The sequence below is a fragment of the Ovis aries genome, chromosome 20 (assembly GCF_016772045.2).
Source record: "Ovis aries strain OAR_USU_Benz2616 breed Rambouillet chromosome 20, ARS-UI_Ramb_v3.0, whole genome shotgun sequence".
NCBI lineage: Eukaryota > Metazoa > Chordata > Mammalia > Artiodactyla > Bovidae > Ovis > Ovis aries.
The window spans coordinates 34,348,943-34,373,922 of record NC_056073.1 but is presented as its reverse complement, the minus strand read 5'-3'; the positions used below and the strand labels follow the sequence as shown (position 1 = coordinate 34,373,922).

The window sequence follows — 24,980 nt, the reverse complement described above, 5'->3', positions numbered from 1 at the left end:
GTGTCTTAATTGTAACATATCCAGATCTTCCAGCTCTCTATGGCATGTGGGATCTAGATCTGAGAGCAGGGATTTTGCCCCAGGGCCCCTGCATTAGGAGCAAGTATTCTTAAGCACTGGACAATGGGGAAAGTTCCAACACCATTTACATTTGGAGGAAAGTTTCACTTGCAAATGCACATGCAAAGAGGATTGTTGAATCAATATTGTCCAGTCCTGCCATTCTGTTCCACAGTATATATGAATTATGAAAGCTACAACACTAACTCTTCTTGCTATCCATTTAACAGAAATAAATAAAAGACAGAAAGACATGAAGACTTACCATAAGCTCCTGATGCCATCCATGATGAAAGAAGCCATAGGCTACAGGAGCATTTCAAATGGTCTTTTTATCTGGCATCCCAGAAATCAGTACACCCTGGGGCATCAGAGGACAATAAGATTCTAGATAGTGAAAATAATGTCTTTATTTATAATAATCAAAGAAAGCTGCCTGCTTTTTAATTACCTTGATTACTGTAGAATATGCCTTGAGGTTAACATATCTTTTGCTGAGAAAAGGGACTTTTTCCCTACCACACCCAATGTGTCATTTCTTCACTAAATTTCTTATAGCAATGTAAGTTTTAAGTTTTAATTTAATTTCTTAATACCCAGTGTCCCCAGGAAGAGTCGCAAATAGTTGGACATGACTAAGTGACTGAACTGAACTGAATACTGACTGTCCCCAGGAAGTAGAAGCTTTATGGAAAATTGAGTATCCTGTCTTAATATAAAGTGTCCCCATGTGGCTACTGTTCTTAAAGACCCAAATGACATTCTTTCCTACCACCCAGAACTTTATGCAGTGCACATTTTTACATTTATTTATGGTTCTCTTCTTTTTCTCCAATGTCAGCATTAACCATCTAATTTTTTGTTTTACTTTTGTTCCCATATTATGTCATTAGCCAGAGGATTTCTTAGCGAACATAGTAGATTCAGTGTAAATTCGAGTCATGCTCTATGATAAAGAATACAACCTTGAGATATAAATCAGAATCATTAAAGAAACACTTTAATTGGTTAAAAAAAGTCAAAATGTGGTTATCCTAAGACTATATAATACTTTAACCACATTTATCTTGATTAAAAGTTTGAGTTAGGTATTTGATAGGCCTCACATGTTTTATTTTCTTGGGCTCCAGAATCAGTGCAGATGATGGCTGCAGCCATGAAATTAAAAGATGCTTGCTCCTTGGAAGAAAAGCTATTAAAAAACTAGACAGCATACTAAAAAGCAGAGTCATCACTTTGCCAAAAGAATGACTATATATTCAAAGGTATGGTTTTTCCAGTAGTCATGTATGGATACGAGTGTTGTACCATAAAGCAGTCTGAGCATTGAAAAATTAATGTTTTCGAACAGTGGTGCTGGAAGTACTGCTGTGAATCCCTTGGATTAAAGGAGATTAAACCAGTCAATTTTAAAGGAAATCAACCTTGAATATTCAAAGGAAGTCTAATGCTGAAGCTCCAATATTTTGCCCACCCGATTTGAAGAGCTGACTCGTTGTAAAAGACCCTAATGGTGGGTAAGATTGAGGGCAGGAGGAGAAGGGGGCAACCGAGGATGAGATGGTTGGATGGTATCACCAATCTGTTGGACATGAGTTTGAGCAAACTCCAGGAGATAATGAAGGTTAGGGAAGCCTAGTGTGCTGCAGTCCATGGGGTCACAAATGTCAGATATGACTTAGTGACTGAGCAAGAAGAACAAGGCCTCACGTGTGGATATGAAGTTTAATATTTATGAAATATAAGCGGTCTTACATTATACATATAGAATAACTACACATATAGAATAACACATATAGAATTACATATTACATATGTAATAAAGGCTAATCACAGCACAATTAAAAGGCCCAATGTAATCACAATTCTTTGATTTGTTGTTACTACCAGTTTCTAATTGTTGTTGCTGTTCAGTTGCTAAGCATGTCTAAAACTTTTGGGACTTCCTGGGCTGTAGCCCACCAGGCTTCTCTGTCCATGGGATTTTCCAGGAAGAAATATTGGATTAGGTTGCCATTTCCTTCTTAAAGCAGATCTTACCTATAGAATCCAGTGCTCTCTCCCAAGGTCATGTGAAGAGGCTTGTCTCCAGGACAGACAGGAGTGGAAGGTTTGCTCCTAGGCACATGTGTGCATTTGTCTGTCTGAAAGTCCACTCATAGGAAGGACACAGCTACAGGGAGCAAGTGAGATGTGTGAGTCACCGGCTAGGGATCTGTTTTTGCCTGGCCCTCCCAAAGATAGATAAGAGAGAGTCGATAGAATTCATCATCGAATTCTGCGGTGCTCTTTGGATTTCAAATGTCTTTCTTTTTATAAGCTCTTTTTCAACCTGGAGTCCTGTCCCCTACTACTCCTGGGGAGCTCCTCCAGATCCTATTTCACTGCCTTTTTGAAAATTCTTGTGACTTTTCCAGACAAATCAGCTCTTCTCTCCTTTGGGTTGCTATGTTAAGTTTTACTTACATTCACCAAAAAGATGAATACAACTGGACTAATTATTTATTCACATATTTATCTCTTTCTCATGAAAAATTTGGGACCAGCAAGATTAAATTCAAACACTAACCCTTTATAATATTTAATAAATATAAGTTGAACAAATGCTCAAAATACATTATTTATTTATAAATTGGTTATTTATGAATTTGTATGGTCATTTTTCATGCCAAAATGTCTTAGGCTTTGTTTCAAGATAATATTACATTTTTATTAATGTAAAGGAGTAAAGTGGTAAATTCAAAATCATTAAATATTTTGCAAACATGAATAATTTCAAAAACTCATCTATAAATACAAATTCTTAACATAAAAGAATCCTTGAAAATATTGAGTTTTTATACTTAACATTCAAGGTAACTTTTTACTCTTAATCCCAAGTGTGGCAAAAGGCAGAGGGTTTATCAGGAAAGTCTGGGGAATCTTATTTTTTGTTATCCAGGGTCAAATGCCTGTTGAGTAAGTATTACAAGCTGGACTCTCTTTCTTCTCCTCCTATGTCAGGAAAATTTCACAAGTCATCAAGTTATCAGGGCTATATTGTCCTAGATTCTTTTGTCAGTTAATAAAGTTGAAATAAGAATATGAAGGGTCATAGAAAAACATATGGTCAAAGTCTTCCTCTACTTTTTTTTCCCCAAGATGTAGGTTATTTTTTAATTGACATATAACACCATGCACACTTTAGATATGCAACACAATGGTTTGATATTTGTATATATTACAAAATTATTTACACAGTTATTCTAGAGTTAATTTACTAGTGTGATCCATCATCACACACTACTTCAAATTTTCAAATTTTTCCTGTGGTGAGTACTTTAAGATCTACTCAGTTAGTAACTTTCAGGTATATGATACACTATTATTAACTATAGTCATCATGCTCTGTATTATATCACCGTGACTTATTTGTAATGGGAAATCTGTATCCACTTCACCCATTTTGGCTTCCCCACCCAAACCCTGCCTTTGGAAACCACCTGACTGTTGTCTATTTATATTTTGTCCTTTGTAGTTATTGGTTTATGATTAATCACTTAAGTGAGCTCATATAGCATTTGTCTTTATCTGACTTATTTCACATAGCATAATGCCCTCAAGGTTTATTCATACTATCACAGAGAGCAAGATTTCTTCATGATAAGTCCATAACTAATTCATTAACAGTATTTGCATAAAGATGGGCTCGATAAAGGACAGAAATGGTATGGACCTAACAGAAGCAGAAGATATTAGGAAGAGGTATCAAGAATACATGGAAGAACTGAACAAAAAGGATCTTCATGAACCAGATAATCATGATGGTGTGATCATTAATCTAGAGCCAAACATCCTGGAATGGGAAGTCAAGTGGGCCTTAGAAAGCATCACTATGAACAAAGCTAGTGGAGGTGATGGAATTCCAGTTGAGCTGTTTCAAATCGTGAAAGCTGATGCTGTGAAAGTGCTGCACTCAATATGCCAGCAAATTTGGACAACTCAGCAGTGGCCACAGGACTGGAAAAGGTCAGTTTTCATTCCAATCCCAAACAAAGGCAATGCCAAAGAATGCTCAAACTACCACACAATTGCACTCATCTCACATGCTAGTAAAGTAATGCTCAAAATTCTCCAAGCCAGGCTTCAGCAATACGTGAACCGTGAACTCCCTGATGATCAAGCTGGTTTTAGAAAAGGCAGAGGAACCAGAGATCAAATTGCCAACATCCTTTGGATCATGGAAAAAGCCAGAGAGTTCCAGAAAAACATCTATTCCTGCTTTATTGACTATGGCAAAGCGTTTGACTGTGTGGATCACAATCAACTGTGGAAAATTCTGAAAGAGATGGGAATATCAGACCACCTGACCTGCCTCTTGAGAAATCTGTATGCAGGTCTGGAAGCAACAGTTAGAACTGGACATGGAACAACAGACTGGTTCCAAATAGGAAAAGGAGTACGTCAAGGCTATATATTGTCACCCTGCTAATTTAACTTCTATGCAGAATACATCATGAGAAACGCTGGACTGGAAGAAACACAAGCTGGAAGCAAGATTGCCGGGAGAAATATCAATAACCTCAGATATGCAGATGACACCACCCTTATGGCAGAAAGTGAAGAGGAACTAAAATGCCTCTTGATGAAAGTGAAAGTGGAGAGTAAAAAAGTTGGCTTAAAGCTCAACATTCAGAAAACGAAGATCATGGCATCTGGTCCCATCACTTCATGGGAAATAGATGGGAAAACAGTGAAAACAGTGTCAGACTTTATTTTTTGGGCTCCAAAATCACTGTAGATGGTGACTGCAGCCATGAAATTAAAAGACGCTTACTCCTTGGAAGAAAAGTTATGACCAACCTAGATAGCATACTGAAAAGCAGACACATTACTCTGCCGACTAAGGTCCATCTAGTCAAGGCTATGGTTTTTCCTGTGGTCATGTATGGATGTGAGAGTTGGACTGTGAAGAAGGCTGAGTGCCAAAGAGTTGATGCTTTTGAGCTGTGGTGTTGGAGGAGACTCTTGAGAGTCCCTTGGACTGCAAGGATATCCAACCAGTCCATTCTGAAGGAGATTATCCCTGGGATTTCTTTGGAAGGAATGATGCTAAAGCTGAAACTCCAGTTCTTTGGCCACCTTATACGAAGAGTTGACTCATTGGAAAGGACTCTGATGCTGGGAGGGATTGGGGACAGGAGGAGAAGGGGACGACCGAGGATGAGATGGCTGGATGGCATCACTGACTCGATGGATGTGAGTCTGAGTGAACTCCGGGAGTTGGTGATGGACAGGGAGGCCTAGTGTGCTGTGATTCATGAGGTTGCGAAGAGTCGGATATGACTGAGAGACTGAACTGAAGTGAACTGAGGATAATGTTGGTTAGCTCCACACCCTACTCACCCCTCATGATGAACAAACTGTTGATAGTGGTATAATTTGTGTAATTTACTCTTGAATTGTTTCCTGTCTGTTTGCTTGATACCATTTTGCTACCTGCCCCTCGGGACCTGAGTCCCAGTGACCAGTGCAATAGCAAGCATCATTTGCACCTGGCCTGAGAGGTGAGACATGGAACAGTTGTTACACTTTGGCAAAAACCATTACGATTATATGAAAATAAAACTGGAGTGAAGCAAATACAAATTTTACTAGAGAAATTGTATAATATATCTGTTTTTAAATCAAAAAAGCAATGCAGTGACTAAATTTTGTGGATTTTAATGCTTCACAGTTGCTTACTATTTCTTTCCTTGGCCATTTCAGTTTATGTGAAAAAAATTATTTTAAGAAATGAACATGTATCACTGTTTATAAAAATACAGTGCAGATCTATCCAAAATGCTATCCAATGTGGAAAAAAAACAGATGAGACACTAATAAAAGTTAATTAACATTCAACATTTAAAATGAATTTCTAACTCTAGCTTATTTAATGGTTCCCTTTTATGTAGTTGAAGCCCTAATATGAAGTCTATACATAAAGAAAATTCAAAAGTAAAATCAATCTATTTAATGTATTCCTCACAATCAAAAATTCCATTTCCTTTATCCTTCCTAAATTTAAATCACCTCAGAACACTACATCTCAATTTATATTTTGCTCATATCAGAAAACACATAATGAAATAGGGTTACAAATGCATCACTTACAGAGAAGTTGCATCTTTAAATATAACTTATTCATTTCACATGTTTCATTTCATTTTACTAATAATGTATATTAATATTGTACAATTTAGAATGAATGTCAAATATGTGGTAGATGAGATAATGGATATTTACAAACTCGATTTTTACCATCACTCATGACCAACTATATAGATATATATGTCTTCAGTATCTTTCAGAAATTATTTCTTACAGTGAGACATAGGATTTTTCCTTTGTATAAAAGACAGAATTAGACCATAATTATCTTCTTTGGTAAAAATGCAATATATTACCATATTACTACAAGGATTTGTACATATCTATAAGGTAACCACATCTCTTATATTATACCATATATATTAAAATGCAAAAAAATTAATAAATAATATAAGTAATGAAACACATCACAGAATACACAAGCATATTCCTGGGTTGCTTTACCCTGACTAAATAAGAGTGGAAAATTTAGTATTTCCTCATTTCTTGGCATATTCCTTTGTGGCTCAGCTTGTAAAGAATCCACCAGCAATACAGGGGACCTGGGTTCGATCCTTGGGTGAGGAAAATTCCCTGGAGAAGGGAACAGCTACCCACTCTAGTATTCTGACCTGGACAATATATTCCATGGGGTCAAAAGGAGTCAGAGATGACTGAGTGGGTTTCACTTTCATTTTTCAGTACTGGGACAAAGGGCAGAGGCTTTATCAGTAAAATCTGGGGAGTCTTATTTTCTGTTTTCTAAGATCAAATGCCTGTTGCATGAATATTAAAACTTAGACTCTCTTCCTTTTCTCTCTTCTTGTTAATAAAATTTCTCAAGTCATCATGTTATTCAGGGCTATGTGGGCATAGATTCTTAGGTCAATTCATATAGGTGAAATAAGACCATTAGGAACATAGCAATGCATATGATCAAAGTCTCTCTCTCCTTTTTTTTCTTGGTGTATTTTTTAGATTGAGATATTAATATAATGACATTTAGCATCACACAAGTTTTAGATGCACAACACAATGATTTGTTATTTGTATATACTGCAAATAGGGGCTTCCTTGGTGCCTCAGATGGAAAGTAATTGCCACAGTAAATCTAGTTAACATCCATCATCACACATTGTTATTTCTTTCTTTCTTGTGGTGAGAACTTTTAAGATCTACTCTCTTTGCAACTTTCAAGTGTGTGATAAACTATTATTAGCTAGAGTCACCATGCCCTGTCTTATATCCCCATGACTTATATATAACTGTAAATTTGTACCTTTTAACCCACTTCACCCACGTTGGCTGCCCACCCAAACCCCACGTCTGGAAACCACCAATCTCTTCTCTGTATTTATGTTTTGTTCTTCGTGGTTGTTGTTTGATTTTACATTTAAGTGTGGTCATGGAGCATTTGTCTTTCTCGGACTTATTTCATATAGCATAAGGCACTCAAGATTCATTCATGTTATCACAAATAGCAAGATTTCTTTATGGTTAGTCCATAACCAATACATTAAAAGTATCTGCATAATCCTGATATATAAACTTGGGGTACCTCCACACCCTACACACCCTTATAGTGACTAAATAGTTGATAGTGGCAATGGCAACCCACTCCAGTACTCTCGCTTGGAAAATCCCATGGACGGAGGAGTCTGGAAGGCTGCAGTCTATGGGGTTGCTGAGGGTCAGATACGACTGAGAGACTTCATTTTCACTTTTCACTTTCATGCCTTGGAGAAGGAAATGGCAACCCACCCCAGTGTTCTTGCCTGGGGAATCCCAGGGACAGCAGAGCCTGGTGGGCTGCCATTCATCTATGAGGTCGCACAGAGTCGGACACGACTGAAGCGACTTAGCAGCAGTGGTATGTGTGTCTGATTCACTCAGTGGTGTGCGACTCCTTGCAACTCCATGGCCTGTAGCCCATCAGGCTCCTCCATCCATGGAATTCTCCAGGCAAGAATACAGAAGTGGGTTTTCATGCCCTCCTGCAGGAGATCTTCCCAACCTAGGGATCAAACACAGGTCTCCTTCATTGCAAGTGGATTCTTTAACATCTGAGCCACCTTGGAAGACCTTAGAAGATGACTGAAAAAAAAAAAAAAAGACTAAACAAAAAATACTTACTTTAATTTTAACAGAAAATTCAAGATGAAAATTAAAAGTAGTTAATGATAGATTTCACAAGAATGTTCTAGATCATATAACTTTTTGAAACCTAGAAATATCACTAAGCAGGCATCTGTAATTTTAAAATACTCTTTTAAAGTATATGTTCTATTATCACAAAGATTTTAGAACCATCAATTATATAAAACTGGATCCAAAATACTGTTCCAAGTGTAGAAAACAGCAAAAGTATAAATGAACCTCTCTAGTCACACCAGCCCTTCCCCATGGTCACAGTCAAATGGAGGAAAGCTGGACTGTTTTGATTAACACACATGGGTTCTAATCCAGGTGTGACCAGAGGTATAACTTGTATGACTCAGGGCAAGTGATTCAACCTCTTCAGTCATCTATTTTCTTAAAAACATTTATGTATTTGACAACTGTTTACTGAGTGCTTCCCCAGCACCAGATTCTACATTACAGAAAAAAAATACTTTGATAAATGGGACAAGTGAGGTCACTGATTTCATTAAGATTATATTCTAGTGGAAAAGACAGGTATTTGAACAAGTAATCGCAAACATGAAGAGATGGGGAGACAGGAAGGATTCACACTGTGGGAGCAAAGAGCAAGGGAACTCGGCTCCTAGTCTAAAGGGTTAGGAGTCACTCTCCCAGGAACTGAAGCAGAAGCTAACAGTCTAAAAGATACATGGGAGGAAGCTGAACAAACTATAGGAACAACCGTTCTAGGCAGAGCAAAACAAGGCAAGGAAGATAGTGCAGGATGATGGTATGTTCAGGGAACTGGTCAGGTGTGGTGTAGCTGGACTGGAGAGAGGAGAGGACGAGGCAGGAGGGGAGCTGAAGCCCAGGCAAGGGCCAGATCTAGGAGAGACCCAGGAACAGCGGGAAGAAAAGTAGGCTCTCTCTAGGGAAAAGAGTAGCCATCCAAGGGTTTAGGGGCAGAGGCATGATTATATATCTATGTTTAAAACAAGGTCTGGCTGAAGAATGGAGCCAGTATTTAAGGGAGCAGAAGGGGATTTCAGGGATATTAATGCAGGGACTGGGGATCACCCTGGAGATTGTTGGAGCAGTTTGTGGTAGAAGGTCTAGAAAGAAAAGAAATCTTTAAAAGATTTAAGTAAAATAATGTTTAAAACTTACAACAAAGTCTAATATGTAGAATGGATAAGCAAAGCAAGAGAGAAAGACATTTTCTAGCTATAAAATAACTAGAGAATCATCCATGCCATGTATGATCATGTGAATAAAAATATAAATGTGACAATGTAGACTACATTAAGCATCTCTTATACTGCCTAGTGCATAGAACAAACTCAAAAGACTGAAAATGGTTATCTTTAGAGTGAAACAACACTTCACACTCTTACAACTGATGTGAAGTTGAATTTATTTCTGGGTCAAATCCCTTATCATTGCTCTCTACCACTGGGTGCAAAGACTGCAGTTCACCAATGCAAAGGGAAAGGAATATAGCAGGAGGCTGAGTATGTGGAAAGAGTCTGCAGTGTGTCCTCCAGATTATGAATGCTCCACCGTTACATGCGGGCAGTCAATAAAAAAATGTTATTTGAAAATATATATCAATCCATTTGGTGAGATTTTTCTCTTAAATTTATGAAGACATTCAAGACCATAATCTTGATCACAGTTTGTGTTCTTTTCCAGGGAGTCTGTTTTTACTCCTATGGAGTATGTCTTTCTGGTGAAACATTTTGGGATGGAATAAAATCTTGAGACTCTGCAGTTTGCTCCTCCAGTGGCCAAGACAAAGATTTTGGCAGGGGTGCTATAGAACTGTGGTTGACCCACAGACAAGGTACTCATAGATGGAGATGGCCACACACAGACCTCTCTGGTGGGCAGGGCACAGGAGAACCATCCCATAACAGAAGAAGCCTGTTTTACTTCCCTAACTATAGACACCGACCATCACTATCACCCAGGAGGAAGGTGGTGTTTCTGTTTTATAGGTTAACACGCATACATTTAGACTTCCTATCTATGAACATGTAGTTCTAACAAAAGAACGGGAGTTGAATGGGCTTTTATCTAAATTTGTAAGACCTTCGTATCTTTATAAAGAATTATTCTCTCTGAATATTCTGAAAGACAGGGGAGTCTGTGTGCTACAGTCTGTAGAGTTGCAAATAATTGGACATGATTTAGGACTAAACAACAACAACTCTAAATATTCTTTTGTGCCATTACAATGGAGCTCTATGTTACTCAGGAATTAAATAAGTAGGAAAAATTGTATGGAGAAAAACTTACTCTTGAACATTCTTTAAATCACCCGCAAAGAATGGTATATGTGGTTTTATATGTACTTTGTGGTCTTGCAATAAGCCTAACATGGTCAGGCTTTCTCAAGGATTTAGACAAATTCCTACCTCTTTAGTGGAGAAACCAGATGAAACACTAGGCCTCCGTTTAGTGGTTAGTTTTAAAAAATAAATGATTGTTTGTCTTCTGCTTTTTTAAAACAATATATATAATGTTTAAAGGTTACGTTCTACTTATATTTACTACAAAACGTTGGCTACATTACCCATGTTGTACAAAACATCCTTCAGCCTTTCTTATATCCAATAGTTTGCACCCCTGTCCCTAAATTAACCCCTACCCACTACTAACCGCTAGTTCATTTGCACATCTGTGAGTCTACTTTTCTGATTTATTTTCAAGCGCATGTTAGTTGAGTAAGTTAAAGCTATTCAACTCTACTGCATACAAAAGAAACACACTTGTCTAAATCTATTTTCAAAATCAACACTCAAAGTACTATTGTAATTTTTAAAATCAACTCTCAAGAATAATTTGAATCAATTTATTGTCTAATTTAAGTAGTAAATTACCTAACTCTTTTGCCATGTCATTTGAAACAGTGAAACATCATTGGCCTAATTAGGCATGCTTTTAATGAACTGGAATATTAAATGTGCAGAAAAGAGGGGAGAGTAATGTAAGATTTCCCTCTTCTTTTCTCATTCATAGGTGTCCATCAATCCAAATGAATCCCCATGTCATGTCCTTCTAGCACTTTATTCATTCATTTATTTAATTTTAGAACTGAAAAACAAGTCCAAGATTATCTGCCTTGCCAGATTCCTTCTCTTTGCCCTTCTGGATATACTTTCTTCCTTCTCCACCATGTTTATGGTCTCTGTGGGATGACCTAGTGACCACAACAACAGGCCCCCTTATTTTCCTGTCTTCCTGTTGGGATCAACAAATGGGAAGCCCTAGCAGGAGATGGATGGAAGGAAACAGAATGAGATCCGTGAACTTATTCCCCTGGCTCCCTCCTCTTAAATTTTCCAGATATAATCACAGTTTCTTCAAGGTGTCCTCCTCTGTAAAACTCTGCTTAAGTTGCACAGTTGCCCCTTCTCCCATTTCTTTGGATCTAAGCTGAAAACAACTCATTCAATAGCACCCAACTCCCATAACTTGATAACACTCCTGAAATATTTTCATTTCTGTATACTGTTTGTTTGATTTCTAAATGCTAGAATTTAATTTTGCACATGAAAACACTGAACCTGAGGAAACATGGCGGTCAAGTTTGAGGTAACACAACCAGTAGCCAGCCAGTGAATGATGGTGAAAAGAAACCAGAACATTCCATTGCCAGGAACAGAAGCTTCTCTGAAACAAATTAAACAGACAAAAAGATGGAGACATTCTTTGGATCACAGAACAGGGAGTTCAGTGAAACTGACTTGGCGAATGGGAGGAGGCAGAGTCCAGCCTTTGTTATCAGGAATGTGTCTGTTTTCTCCATCCTTCTCCTTCGCTCCTGGTTGACAAGCAGAATGTCCCCACAGGACAGAAAATTCAACTACTAGAAGCTGTATCTTTACTCATCCCAGAGTTCTAGCAAAGTCCCAGAGGAAAGTATTTTAAGTTAGCGTTATTCAAAGTCCACCATGACCAAATCAGATGAAATCTGAGTGCTCAGATCAAGACAGCTGGCTGTTCTTGGAGTGAGGAAACAGGGTCAGCCCCACCCCCAAAGCATAGACTCAGTTGGGGAATAAATGATTTCTAAGAGAAAGAGACAGGCAGAAAGCAAAGGAAAGAAACATTCCCTAGAGATAGGAGTAGAAGTTGTGTAGAACCAACAGACAACTGGTATACCAAAGCAAGAACAGAATCAGTTATATGAATCTAATTCAATTTATGTTTCACTATGACACATATAGAAACCAAATAATCTGACTTAACCTAAATCTTATTCCACAGAACCTAAAGAAAATAATCAGACTGTACATACAATGATCAACATTGGTCTTATAGTTACAAGTCACAGAGAATTATCAGATACATTATCTCATTTATTCAGTTATTCCAGATTTGGAATTCCATATACTTTCCCCTTGGCCTTTTTCAAGGTCAGACAAATGTTTGTGAACTTTAAGAATCCAAAGATTATTTATAAATACTTCAATGGTGTTCACATGTGGTTAAGAATCTACAGTGTAAACATTTCAGAAGAACTCATGCTTGCCAATTTTATTGTGATAAGAATCACTGTGGAAATTCAGCCATAGACCCATTAGGATATATTTCTGTGTCAAAGGCCAAAGTTCTTGGAATGGTCATGTCTTCTTTTCTGCAACCTGCATTTTGCCCAGGCCCCAGTCGTCACTCTAATACTAAAAATATAGCTTCCTCACTCCCCGTGAAAACCACTGACCAAGACTTTTGCCATAATATTGCAGAAAAGCATGGATATATGTGTCTAACTACCCATAAATGCACGGTTAGTATAAAAATCTCAAACAAATGATCAAGATGACAAGGGTGGCAGACTCTCATGATGGTTTTAAGGTAAACTGTGGGTTTGCTCTGGTGAAACTTAGAGGTCAGAAAGTACTAGAAGTTGACCCCATGATGAAGTATTTAATAAGCTGGGGAAGAAAACAAGCTTGGTGTGGATTCTACTCAATTTAGAGTGAAAACTAGAACTTGATTCAGAAGGTTAAGAGGAAAGACCAAACACAATAACATGAAAGAATGAATTTGTTTTGCGCTTTCTTGATAAAGGTAAAAAGTATTTAATACAATAAACCTAGCAATTTATAAATATATATAAGCATAATTAAGTTTATATACATAAATTATATCTATATATAAAACAGTATATAAAAGTGCATATATATAGTTTCAGACATTTTCTAAATTTCTCGGTTATGACCAACAGATGGATTGAAGATTTCCAAAATTTGCAACTGAAACTCACATCATGTGATATTTTCAAATGTACTTTTCTAAATGGTGATGGCAACCATGGATCAACCCATTGGCAGACATGAGGTCAGTAATCCCCAATCTGAGTTTATTTGGTGTTTCCAGTTAGAAAAACTGAAGTTGATATGTCTGTCAAAGCTCAAAACTATTTTCAGTGCATTTCACATCAGAGGCAGGTGGAAACGCCCACTCTCTGGAGGAACCGTCTTTGAAAACTGGTGACAGATGTGATATGAGGACAGGAAAGGAGAAGTGAGTGAGCAAAAGGTGACTGTAAAATCTTGAGCCTCTAGCTGTGTATTCACTCAACTATGCTTACAGAGCCCTCTGCTTTTCTACTGACTACAAAACAGTAGGAAAGACAGCAGCCCAAGTCAGCCTGCTTTTTTACACCAATCACTCACTGAGCAATACAAGAAGTAACCATTTTAGGGGATGCAATTTCATTCTGCAAAGTGTTGGGAGGTTCCCCTTAATCTATAAACTGTGTCTAAGGGTACTAACTAAAAGTAAATTCAAAAGAACCTGGTCAAAATCTCCTAAGTCCTTTTGGAATTTAAGTAGAAATGAAATGCACATCTGGTAACCAAGATTCAGTCACAGATGAGTCAGATCCAGAACCAGTTTAGACAAATATTTGTGCATTGTAACTGCTCAATCTGGAGTCTCCCCATTTTCCAAACAAATGACTGTGTAGTATCATTTAAGATCCACAATTTGAATCGCCAGTCCATGATACAGGATGCTCGGGGCTAGTGCACTGGGATGACCCAGAGAGATGGTACAGGGAGGGAGATGGGAGGGGGGTTCCGGATGGGGAACATGTGTACGCCCATGGCAGATTCATGTTGATGTACAGCAAAACCAATACAATGTTGTAAAGTAAAAAAAAAAAAAAAAAGATAAATAATAAAAGAAAAAAAAGATCCACAGTTCAGTTTTCATCTCAGTCTACATATGAACTTTGGCATATTAGCACTGTGTTGGAAAGAGGATGCAAACAAGTAGATTTATCAGAGGTTGAGAAGCAAAATAAGAGCTACTGTTGTGGAAGGAAAAATGTTGCCTTACCTAACTGCTGACATAATGTCTAATGGGTTAAGGCAAAGTTAAGGAACAGATCAGACCTCAAGATTCAGACACTGAGTCTCGTGTCTTGAGCTTTACATTCTGAACATAGACTTCCACAATATTATAGTTCACCATCATTATTTCAGGAAAGAATATGAGGAAAGAAAGAGTTGTCAGGAGAGTTAATTTTCTTTTTTTTTTTTTTTTGAAGGTTATTAGTTTTTATTTTCTTTGGTGGAATTTTAATATGATAGAAAAGCCAACTTTTATAACTACTGCGACACTCCATAAATAATGAATACTTTACTTTGCATAATCCAAAATTCTCTATATAAATATGATGTGATTGAATCTTCTGTGCACAAACTCTTTGATATTTTAAAAGAGTTAAATTTGAACAGATTTCAGTTTTCATTAAATTGACCCACTAAGTTGCAAAGGATGGGAATTTTCTTATTCATTGTAACTAATTTCTTCATTATTATTATAAAATTCTCTAATTTGAATCTAATTTTTCAGAGACAGAGTTAAGGAATAACATTATAAAATATTAAATTAACAAATAAAATTTAATTATTATACTCATAAGGATATGTTGAAGTGTTTTACAGTATTGTGTCATGCAGGATGTTTTATTTTTTTTTCTTTTTTTTTATTTTAGTTTTTTATTTTTTAAATTTTAAAATCTTTCATTCTTACATGCATTCCCAAACATGACCCCCCCTCCCACCTCCCTCCCCATAACATCTTTCTGGGTCATCCCCATGCACCAGCCCCAAGCATGCTGCATCCTGCGTCAGACATAGACTGGCGATTCAATTCACATGATAGTATACATGTTAGAATGTCATTCTCCCAAATCATCCCACCCTCTCCCTCTCCCTCTGAGTCCAAAAAGTCCGTTATACACATCTGTGTCTCTTTCCCTGTCTTGCATACAGGGTCGTCATTGCCATCTTCCTAAATTCCATATATATGTGTTAGTATACTGTATTGGTGTTTTTCTTTCTGGCTTACTTCACTCTGTATAATCGGCTCCAGTTTCATCCATCTCATCAGAACTGATTCAAATGAATTCTTTTTAACTGCTGAGTAATACTCCATTGTGTATATGTACCACAGCTTTCTTATCCATTCATCTGCTGATGGACATCTAGGTTGTTTCCATGTCCTGGCTATTATAAACAGTGCTGCGATGAACATTGGGGTACATGTGTCTCTTTCAATTCTGGTTTCCTCGGTGTGTATGCCCAGCAGTGGAGGCAAGAATATACAATGGAGTAAAGACAACCTCTTTAACAAGTGGTGCTGGGAAAACTGGTCAACCACTTGTAAAAGAATGAAACTAGATCACTTTCTAACACCGTACACAAAAATAAACTCAAAATGGATTAAAGATCTAAATGTAAGATCAGAAACTATAAAACTCCTAGAGGAGAACATAGGCAAAACACTCTCAGACATAAATCACAGCAGGATCCTCTATGATCCACCTCCCAGAATTCTGGAAATAAAAGCAAAAATAAACAAATGGGATCTAATTAAAATTAAAAGCTTCTGCACAACAAAGGAAAATATAAGCAAGGTGAAAAGACAGCCTTCTGAATGGGAGAAAATAATAGCAAATGATGCAACTGACAAACAACTAATCTCAAAAATATACAAGCAACTTATGCAGCTCAATTCCAGAAAAATAAATGACCCAATCAAAAAATGGGCCAAAGAACTAAATAGACATTTCTCCAAAGAAGACATATGGATGGCTAACAAACACATGAAAAGATGCTCAACATCACTCATTATTAGAGAAATGCAAATCAAAACCACAATGAGGTACCACTTCACACCAGTCAGAATGGCTGCGATCCAAAAATCTGCAAGCAATAAATGCTGGAGGGGGTGTGGAGAAAAGGGAACCCTCCTACACTGTTGGTGGGAATGCAAACTAGTACAGCCACTATGGAGAACAGTGTGGAGATTCCTTAAAAAATTGCAAAAGGAGAGTTAATTTTCATCACAAAATGGTTAATATTTAGTTTCTAACAAATCAGATAATGTATGCAATATACATATGTCAAGTAAGCACCAATATAATATGTTAAAACATTTGCATGTGTGGATGCACACAGAAGACTTTTTCTATTGTTATCATAAAGCATGTTGAACATGCAAAGAAAAAAATAAAGAGCATTATCCCTAAAATGTTGTGTAATCTGAAGATACAATTATACTCTACCTAGAAGAATGACAGACACCCATAAAATGGGTACTCAACAAATACTAACAACAACAGTAAAACATCCTACAAGTACAACTAATTTTCTGGGACTAAAGGGATCTAAAGGGAGAATCCACATTATCTCTGTTTCTCATTTTATATTCTTCCCTAAAATGCTATTCCTTCAATAAAGTGTAACTAATTTGCATTCCAAAAGTGTGATGTGAATAGAAGTTTGTCACCCTTGTAATCTAAGTATAAAAGATTATCACAGGTACAGGCAATTTATAAGCAGATTGCCTTACACCCAGAGTCCTTGGGGACCCATCACTAGCAGTAAAAGGATAGTTGAGATTTCAGCTCAGTTAGAAATAGAATTAGGCAGAGAATATTTATACACCCTGTTCTCATTTTCTCCATTTTCTTTTGAAACTGAGAACAAACTTGAGTCACTTTGAAGTGATATTATTGCTTTGCATAACACTTTTTTTTTTCTCGGCAATATGAATGTACGTTTTTCAAATATCAAGCCTTTGATCTGAGTTGCTCCACCAGAACACTCTATAGAGGCTGGAAACCATTTCTATATAAGGGTTTGCTATGCTGAGAGGAAGACTACGCTAGCTTGGAGGAGGTTGGAAATATCCCATCAGAAAGCTCTTTTCAGTCCTCCTCAGCCTAAACACTTTACTCAGAGGGGTCAAAGTCACCAACTGCTAAAACAAAATCCAAATTACGCAGTGTTTCCACAAAGAAGCTAAGCTAAGTGGAAACTCAGAGGTCACCAACTGGACTCCTTAATGCGGCAAGGGTCAAACAGTAAAAGTGCCCTTAAAAAGCAACAGGTACATTCTGCTAAATCCTACTGATTTTTACAAGTTGTCCAGTAAGTTTAAAAGACTAGCTTCTTAGGTATTACTGTAGAAACTAAATTGAACTTCAAGAAGGAGGGAGTGGAAACAATACTGGTGTGATCAGTCCAAACTTTGAACTCTCAAAGCAACCATCCTGCAAACTACAAAGGACAAGATGGTTTTATAAACTTTAAGGTCCATAAATATTTCCTTAAATTTTCCACAAGAAAAAAGTTGTTTTCTTTGTGGGATTGAGGAAAATGTTTGCCATTGAGTATCTGAGCCCCTCAAACCCTAATAGCTTTTTAAGTTTTCTTGCTCTACATGCAGGAGACAAGCAGAATAGAAGCCAAGAGAACAAGCTCAGAGCACAGCGTCATCTGGCAGCTGTCTTGCTGAGGAGAGAAGGCTGAGCTTCTATTTCTCAGCCTTGACTGTCTCACTGTAGTCATCACAACTTAATGAAGTTCTAAGATTTTAAACATTTATGGACTGAGTGTACAGATTCCTCCTTCAATTGGAAAATTATGATTTTCAACTACAACTCCAAATCTCCAGTTTTTAAATCATATTCAACAGTGGCCAGCAAGAGGGAATGATGGGGGAAAGACTTCCCTGATTTTGTTATTTAGCCCCTAATTTGTGTCTGATTCTTTTGCAATCCTGTGGACTGTAACCAACCAGGCTCCTCTGTCCATGGGATTTCCCTGGCATGAATACTGGAGTGGGTTGCCATTTCCTTCTCCAGGGGATCTTCACCACTCAGAAATCAAACCCAGGTCTCCTGCATTGGCGGGTGGGTTCTTTATTGCTGAACCAGCAGTGTAACTTTAATTTGTAATGGAGTCAACTTTATTCCTACAACTTTTAATGTGGGTGTTTGCGCTACCCATTTCCCACATCCTACCCGGTAGAACATGCCAGAAGAGCACAGAAAATGGAGGGAAAGAGGGGCAGACCAAAGAATGATTGGTAGCCACAATGCAAATCGGCTCATTTCACTTGTCAAGGTCTGTGTACACACCTGTGTGCAGAGGTGTGTGCCAACTTTGTCAGGATGGGATTCAATCAGGCAAGAGTCTGCAAAAAATATGAGGCTTTGATTTTGCTACAAAAATTAGTGAATCAGAAAAGGGCAATTGTTCTTAGCAGACCTATCTATCTTACATAGTTTGGCCACTGAAATACGTAAGCATCCCATTATTTCATGTTCTTACATCCATTTCCTGCTCTATTCAACCCTTCATTACACATCACCTTAACTTCCTTCCTTGCTTCCCAGGTTTCTTTCTTCCTTAAGTGCATGAAACCCTTGTCTCCTTGTTTATCACAATGAGACTAACACCAGCACTGATACAAAAATTGCTTTGTAAATTATGAAGCTTTAAACAATTTCAATCATGATTATTTATTCATGTACCAAATATACAAAATATAGAGTGGAAAGGAAGACATGAGAAATGCTAAATGCTGAAGATGGCTTATCCTTAGAAAATTATGTTCAAGATCCTTTAATAATCACAAAAAAATGTATTAGGAATTATTAGATTAAAGAGGTTTCAAATTCCATGGAAAATGGAAAACAAAACATGGAATGACTTCAAGCTTCAAGGTATATATAATAAGAAATTTCAACAATCTGGGTTGTTGAGTCCTGGGGTGGATCATTAAAGGAGACTGTGGACTGACTTCCCAGGGATTGTATGAGGAGCAGAATGGTCACCATCGGATGTGGTCCCCACTCTGTAACCAAGCAAAAGGACTGAGAGAAATCAGGTCACCCCAATCCTATTTTCTAGTTCCAAATATTGATCAAAGCATTAATTTTTTAAAACTCTTATGCAAAGTCCCTATAACTCTAATACAAGCACTCATATTTTAAAATGTAAAATTTCCTACAGAATGGAAAAGTAGTCAAAAATTCCAGCTTTATGGTAACAAATAATAAAAATATCTTTTCAAATGCAACACATGTTCATTTTATTTTATTTATTTTTAAAAAATTTTTTATTTTTACTTTATTTTGCTTTACAATACTGTATTGGTTTTGCCATACATTGACATGAATCCACCACGGGTGTACATGCGATCCCAAACATGAACCTCCCTCCCACCTCCCTGCCCATAACATCTCTCTGGGTCATCACCGTGCTCCAGCCGCAAGCATGCTGCATCCTGCTTTGGACATAGACTGGCGATTCAATTCTTACATGATAGTATTTTAGCAGCAGCCATTTCAGATGAGACTTCTGTTGATAAGACACCCCCAGAGGTTCAAAAATCAGAGGTAGTGATAGCAAAACAAGAGCAAGTTTCTCGGTTTTTGCTGTAGCCCCACAAAGGGTTTATGATCTGAAGTGTCCTGAAGAAAAAATATATTTCAGCCCCATGAAAAATGTCAAACCTTCAGTGACTGGTCGTCATAACACTGTCAGAGACCTTCCACACCAAAGTTAATGACATCCTGGTTAGAAGATCCTTCAGCTACCCTGTATGTATATCTGTATGAATGTATTGATATATTCATATTTATATATGTTGAATATTTTTATTTTAAGATAATGAAGGAGGAACGTTAAAATTCTCTTCTGATTTGAAGATTTTGTGTGGGATTTTCACGTTTTTTATTCACATTTGACTCTGAAAAGAAGAGAATTAGGGCAACAAGATCAGTCTAAATTTTTTAACTTCAGTCACTGGATAATGGGAACCTGACTTTCCTTTCATGCCAGTCATTTATTATGTGGGGTGTGTTGTGTGTGTGTGATGGGCATATGTGTGCAAGCATAAGACAGCCACTGCTGCTCAAGCAGCCTGAAAAATTTCACACACCCCTGATCTAGTCCTGACAAGAGGATCCAGCTTGGAAAACAAAACTTCCCCCTCAGTGCTACCCTCAGCCTCTTGGATCTCCTTAAAGACATGAATGATTCTGGGAGGCTTTTATTTCACACAGGCAGGTTCAAGTATAAAGGACTTTGTCACCTCTGGGGACTAAGCACCCAGTTATAACATTTGTGTGAAAGCTGACTTGTTAAATTTGCCCTCAAAGATAAGGAACCTACCAAAGCACTAGAAAGAGGAGAAGCAGGGTCCAGTTAAAAGTGAGGCCAGAGGCTGAGGGGCTATTCATCCACTGATAACTACTTAATTATTAATCCTTTTGCATAAGTGATATTTAAGCATCGAAAAAGTCTCCATTTTGCCTTTCTCAGTCGATACTGCAAAGTTTTTGTTTTTACTATGTAGACACTGACATATATAAATCAAATGTCATGAATAGTGACTAGCAAGCAGAGTATTTTTTGAGACAGAATTGGCAAATAAAACTGTAAGATGTTTAAAGTATGTAACATGATAATTTGATATATGTATATATTATTTTTTAAATTTGCTTTTTATTGGAGTATAATTTCTTTACAATGTGTTGGTTTCTGCTGTACAACGATGTGAATCAGCCATAAGTATACATGTATCCCCTCCCTCTTGAATCCTCCTACCACGCACCCCATCCCACATCTCTAGGTTGTCACAGAGCACTGGCTAAGCTTCCTGTGTCACTCAGCCACTTCCCACTAGCTATCTATTAATATTTTATATATGGTAATATACTATGTATCAATGCTACTCTCTCAATTCAACTTGCCCTCTCCTTCCCCCATTGTATCCATAAATCTCTTCTCTATCTGTGTCTCTCTTCCTGCCCTGAAAATACATTAACCAGTGCAATTTTTCTAGTTCCATATATACATTAATATACAATATTTGGTTTTCTCTTTCTGACTTACTTCATCCTATATAACAGGCTGTAGGTTCATCCACCTCAGCTCAAGTGACCCAAATTCGCTTCTTTTTAAGGTTAATTAAAATTCCCTTGTATAGGTGTACCTCACCTTCTTTATCCATTCCTCTCTCAATGCACATCTAGATTACTTCCATGTCCTGGCTATTGTAAACACTGTTGCAGTGAATTTTGGGTACACGTGTCTTTATGGATTATGGTTTTCTCAGGGTATATGCCCAATAGTAGAATTTCTAGGACATATGGTAGTTTTGTTAGGACTTCCCTGATGGCTGAACAGCTAAAGAATCTGCCTGCAATGCGGGAGACACAGGAGGTGGTTCAATCCCTAGGTCAGGAAGCTCCTCTGGAGGAGGAAATGGCAACCCACTCCAGTATACTTGCCATTTCCACCTACCCCTCTGCCATAGTGCTGACCCTCATTTACAAATGTATTAGAAAAGATCTTCCCTGTTTATTAATAAGTCACATTCCTGTCATCTGACATGTTTACCTTTTATTTTTTGAAGAGAACACAGGTAAGTTCCACTCTCTTAGACAGCATCAATTATACAACACAATTTTATCAGTTATAGTCACCTCAGACTTTATAATTTTCATATGTTAAAATGTATAACCTTTTACAAACCCGTCCCTATTTCTCCCACTCTCCAAGCCTTGGCAATCGCTTAGAGTAACTGTCTTTCTCTAACATGTTTCACTTAGCATTAGGCCCTCCAATTTCATCCATGCTGCCACAAATGGAGGACTTTTTTTTAATGGCTAAATATGATTCACACACACATGCACACACATACACACACACACACATATATATATCACGTCGCATTGTTGTAATCTTTTTACCTGTTAATAAATACTTAGATTGTTCCCATAAGTGGTTGTTTCCCGGCTACTGTGAATATTGATGCAATGAACATGGGAGTGCAGATTTCTTTTTGAGATGTCTATTTCATTTCCTTTAAATATATATGCAGAAATAAACATATATACAGAAGTGGGATTAATGGGCACATAACAGTTCTTTGTGGAGTTTTGTGAGAAACTTCCAGAAGGTATTCCATGGGAGTTGCACCAATAAACATTCCTACCAATAATCCATTAAGACCTCCATTTTCTAGACATCCTCAACCACACTTATTTCTTACTTTTTGGTAAAAGCCATTTAAACAAGAATGAGGTGGTGTATGTTGTACTTTTGAATTGCACTTCACTGATAGTGATTTTGAGCATCTTGTCATATATTTCTTGGGCATTCTTTTTGTCTGTATGTTATTTGGGGGGGGAAATTGTTTACTCTGTAAAAAATAGCATGCATTTTGTATACTGTATTTGAATATATAAAACTAAGTTACCTTTCCATACACCAAAACAAATTACAGAAATACAAATAATCCATTTACAATTGCATCAAAACATAAAATACTTAGAAATATATTTAAGCAAGGTGTTGAAAGATCTATGTATGAAAACATTCAAGGCACACATGAAAGAAATGTTTAAAAGACACAAAAGGAAACATATTTCATATTTATGGGCTAGAAGAATTAATATTGTTAATATATCCATACTACCCAAAGCTATTTACATATTCACTGCAGTCTCTTTCAAAATTCCAAGGCATTTTTCACAAAACAGAAAAAAGAATCTTCTACAACTTGTATAAACTGTTGTTCAGTTGCCTGGTCATGTCTGACTCTTTGTTACTCCACAGACTGCAAGATACCAGTCTTCCCTGTCCCTTACCATCTCCTGGAATTTGCCCAAGTTCATGCCCATTGAATTGCTGATACCATCCAACAATCTCATCCTCTCTCAGCCTCTGTTTCTTCTGCCTTCAATCTTTCCCAGAATCAGGGTCTTTTCCAGTGAGTCAGCTGTTCACATTAGGTGGCCAAAGTATTGGACCTTCAGCTTCAGCATTAGTCATTCCGAAGAGTATATGGGGTTGATTTCCTTTAAGGTTGACTGGTTTGATCTCCTTGGTGCCCAGGGACTCTCAAGAGTCTTCTACAGCACCACAGTTTGAAAACATCAGTTCTTCAGCATTTTGTCTTCTTTACTGTCCGTCCAGCTCTTACATGTGCACATGACTACTGGAAAGAGCCTAGCCTTGATTATACAGAGCTCTGTCGGCAAAGTGATGTTTTTGCTTTTAACACACTGTTTAGGTTTGTCACAGCTTTCCTGCCAAGAAGCAATCGCCTTCTAATTTCATGACTGCAGTCACCATTCACAGTGATTTTAGAGCCCAAGAAGAGGAAGTCTGTCACTGCTTCCACCTTTTCCCCTTCTATTTGCATGTAAGTGATGGGATCAGATGCCATGATCTTAGTTTTTTTGATATTGAATTTTAAGCCAGCTTTTTCACTCTCTTTCACCCTCATCAAGAGACTCTTTAGTTCCTCTTCGCTTTCTGCCATAAAATGATATCTTTCACATATCTGAGGTTGTTGATATTTCTCCCAGCAATCTCGATTCCAGCCTTTAGGATTCATCCAGTCCAGCATTTCGCATGACATGCACTATATATAAGTTAAATCAGCAGGGTGAAATATTCAGCCTTGACGGACTCCTTCACTAATTTTGAACCAGTTTATTGTTCCTTCTCTGCCTCTAAAATTATGCTTTTTGAATTGCATGCAGGTTTCTCAGAAGACAGGTAAGGTTGTTCTGGTATGCCCATCTCCTTAAGAATTTTCCACTTTGTTGTGATCCACACAGTTTGGTGAGGTCAATGAAGCAGATGTTTTTCTGGAATTCCCTTGCTTTCTCTATGTTCCAGCAACTGTTGGCAATTTGATCTCTGGTTCCTCTGACTTTTCTAAATGCAGATTGAACATCTGGAAGTTCTAGGTTCATATAATGCTGAAGCCTAGCCTGGAGGAATTGAGCATAACCTTACTAGCATGGGAGATGAGTTCAAATGTTCAGTGGCTTGAACATTCTTCAGTACTGCCCATCTTGGGAATTGGGACGAGGATTGACCTCTTCCTGTCTTCTGGCTACTGCTGGCTTTTCCAAGTTTTCTGACACATTGAGTGGAGCACTTTAATAGCATCATCTTTGAGGATTTTAACTAGCTTTGCTGGCATTCTATCACCTCCACTAGCTTTATGGGCAGCTGTGCTTCTTAAGGCCCACTTGATTTCACATTGCAGAATGTCTGGCTCTGAGTGAGAAACTACACCATTGTGATTATCTGGGTAATTAAGATATTTTTTTTGTATAGTTCTTCTGTGTACTTTTCCCATCTCTTCTTGGTCTATTCTGCTGTATGAAATCACAAAACACCAAAGAGTCAAATGATCTTGGGAAAGAAGAACAAAGTTTGAGACTAGGTTTGCTGATTTAAATTGTATTAGCTACTGCTACTGCTAAGTCACTTCAGTCGTTTCTGACTCTGTGTGACCCCATAGACGGCAGCCTACCAGGCTCCCCCGTCCCTGGGATTCTCCAAGCA

The 24,980-nt window shown here is 37.6% G+C and overlaps 1 protein-coding gene across 5 annotated transcripts in view; it reads left to right on the top strand.

Moving 5' to 3' along the window:
• Positions 1-24,980, top strand: part of LOC105613815 (placental prolactin-related protein 3-like) — a 94,736-nt gene that overhangs the window by 31,903 nt on the left and 37,853 nt on the right. For 2 of the 5 annotated variants that reach the window (XM_060403459.1, XM_060403456.1), the window contains exon 3: positions 13,526-13,638. The exons of 1 other annotated variant lie outside the window; for it this stretch is intronic. The gene's annotated coding sequence lies outside the window, so the exon portion shown is untranslated. Of the gene's footprint in view, positions 1-13,525; positions 13,639-23,688; positions 23,821-24,980 lie in introns of all 5 variants that reach the window. 2 more of the 5 variants (XM_060403457.1, XM_060403458.1) reach the window with 2 other exon arrangements.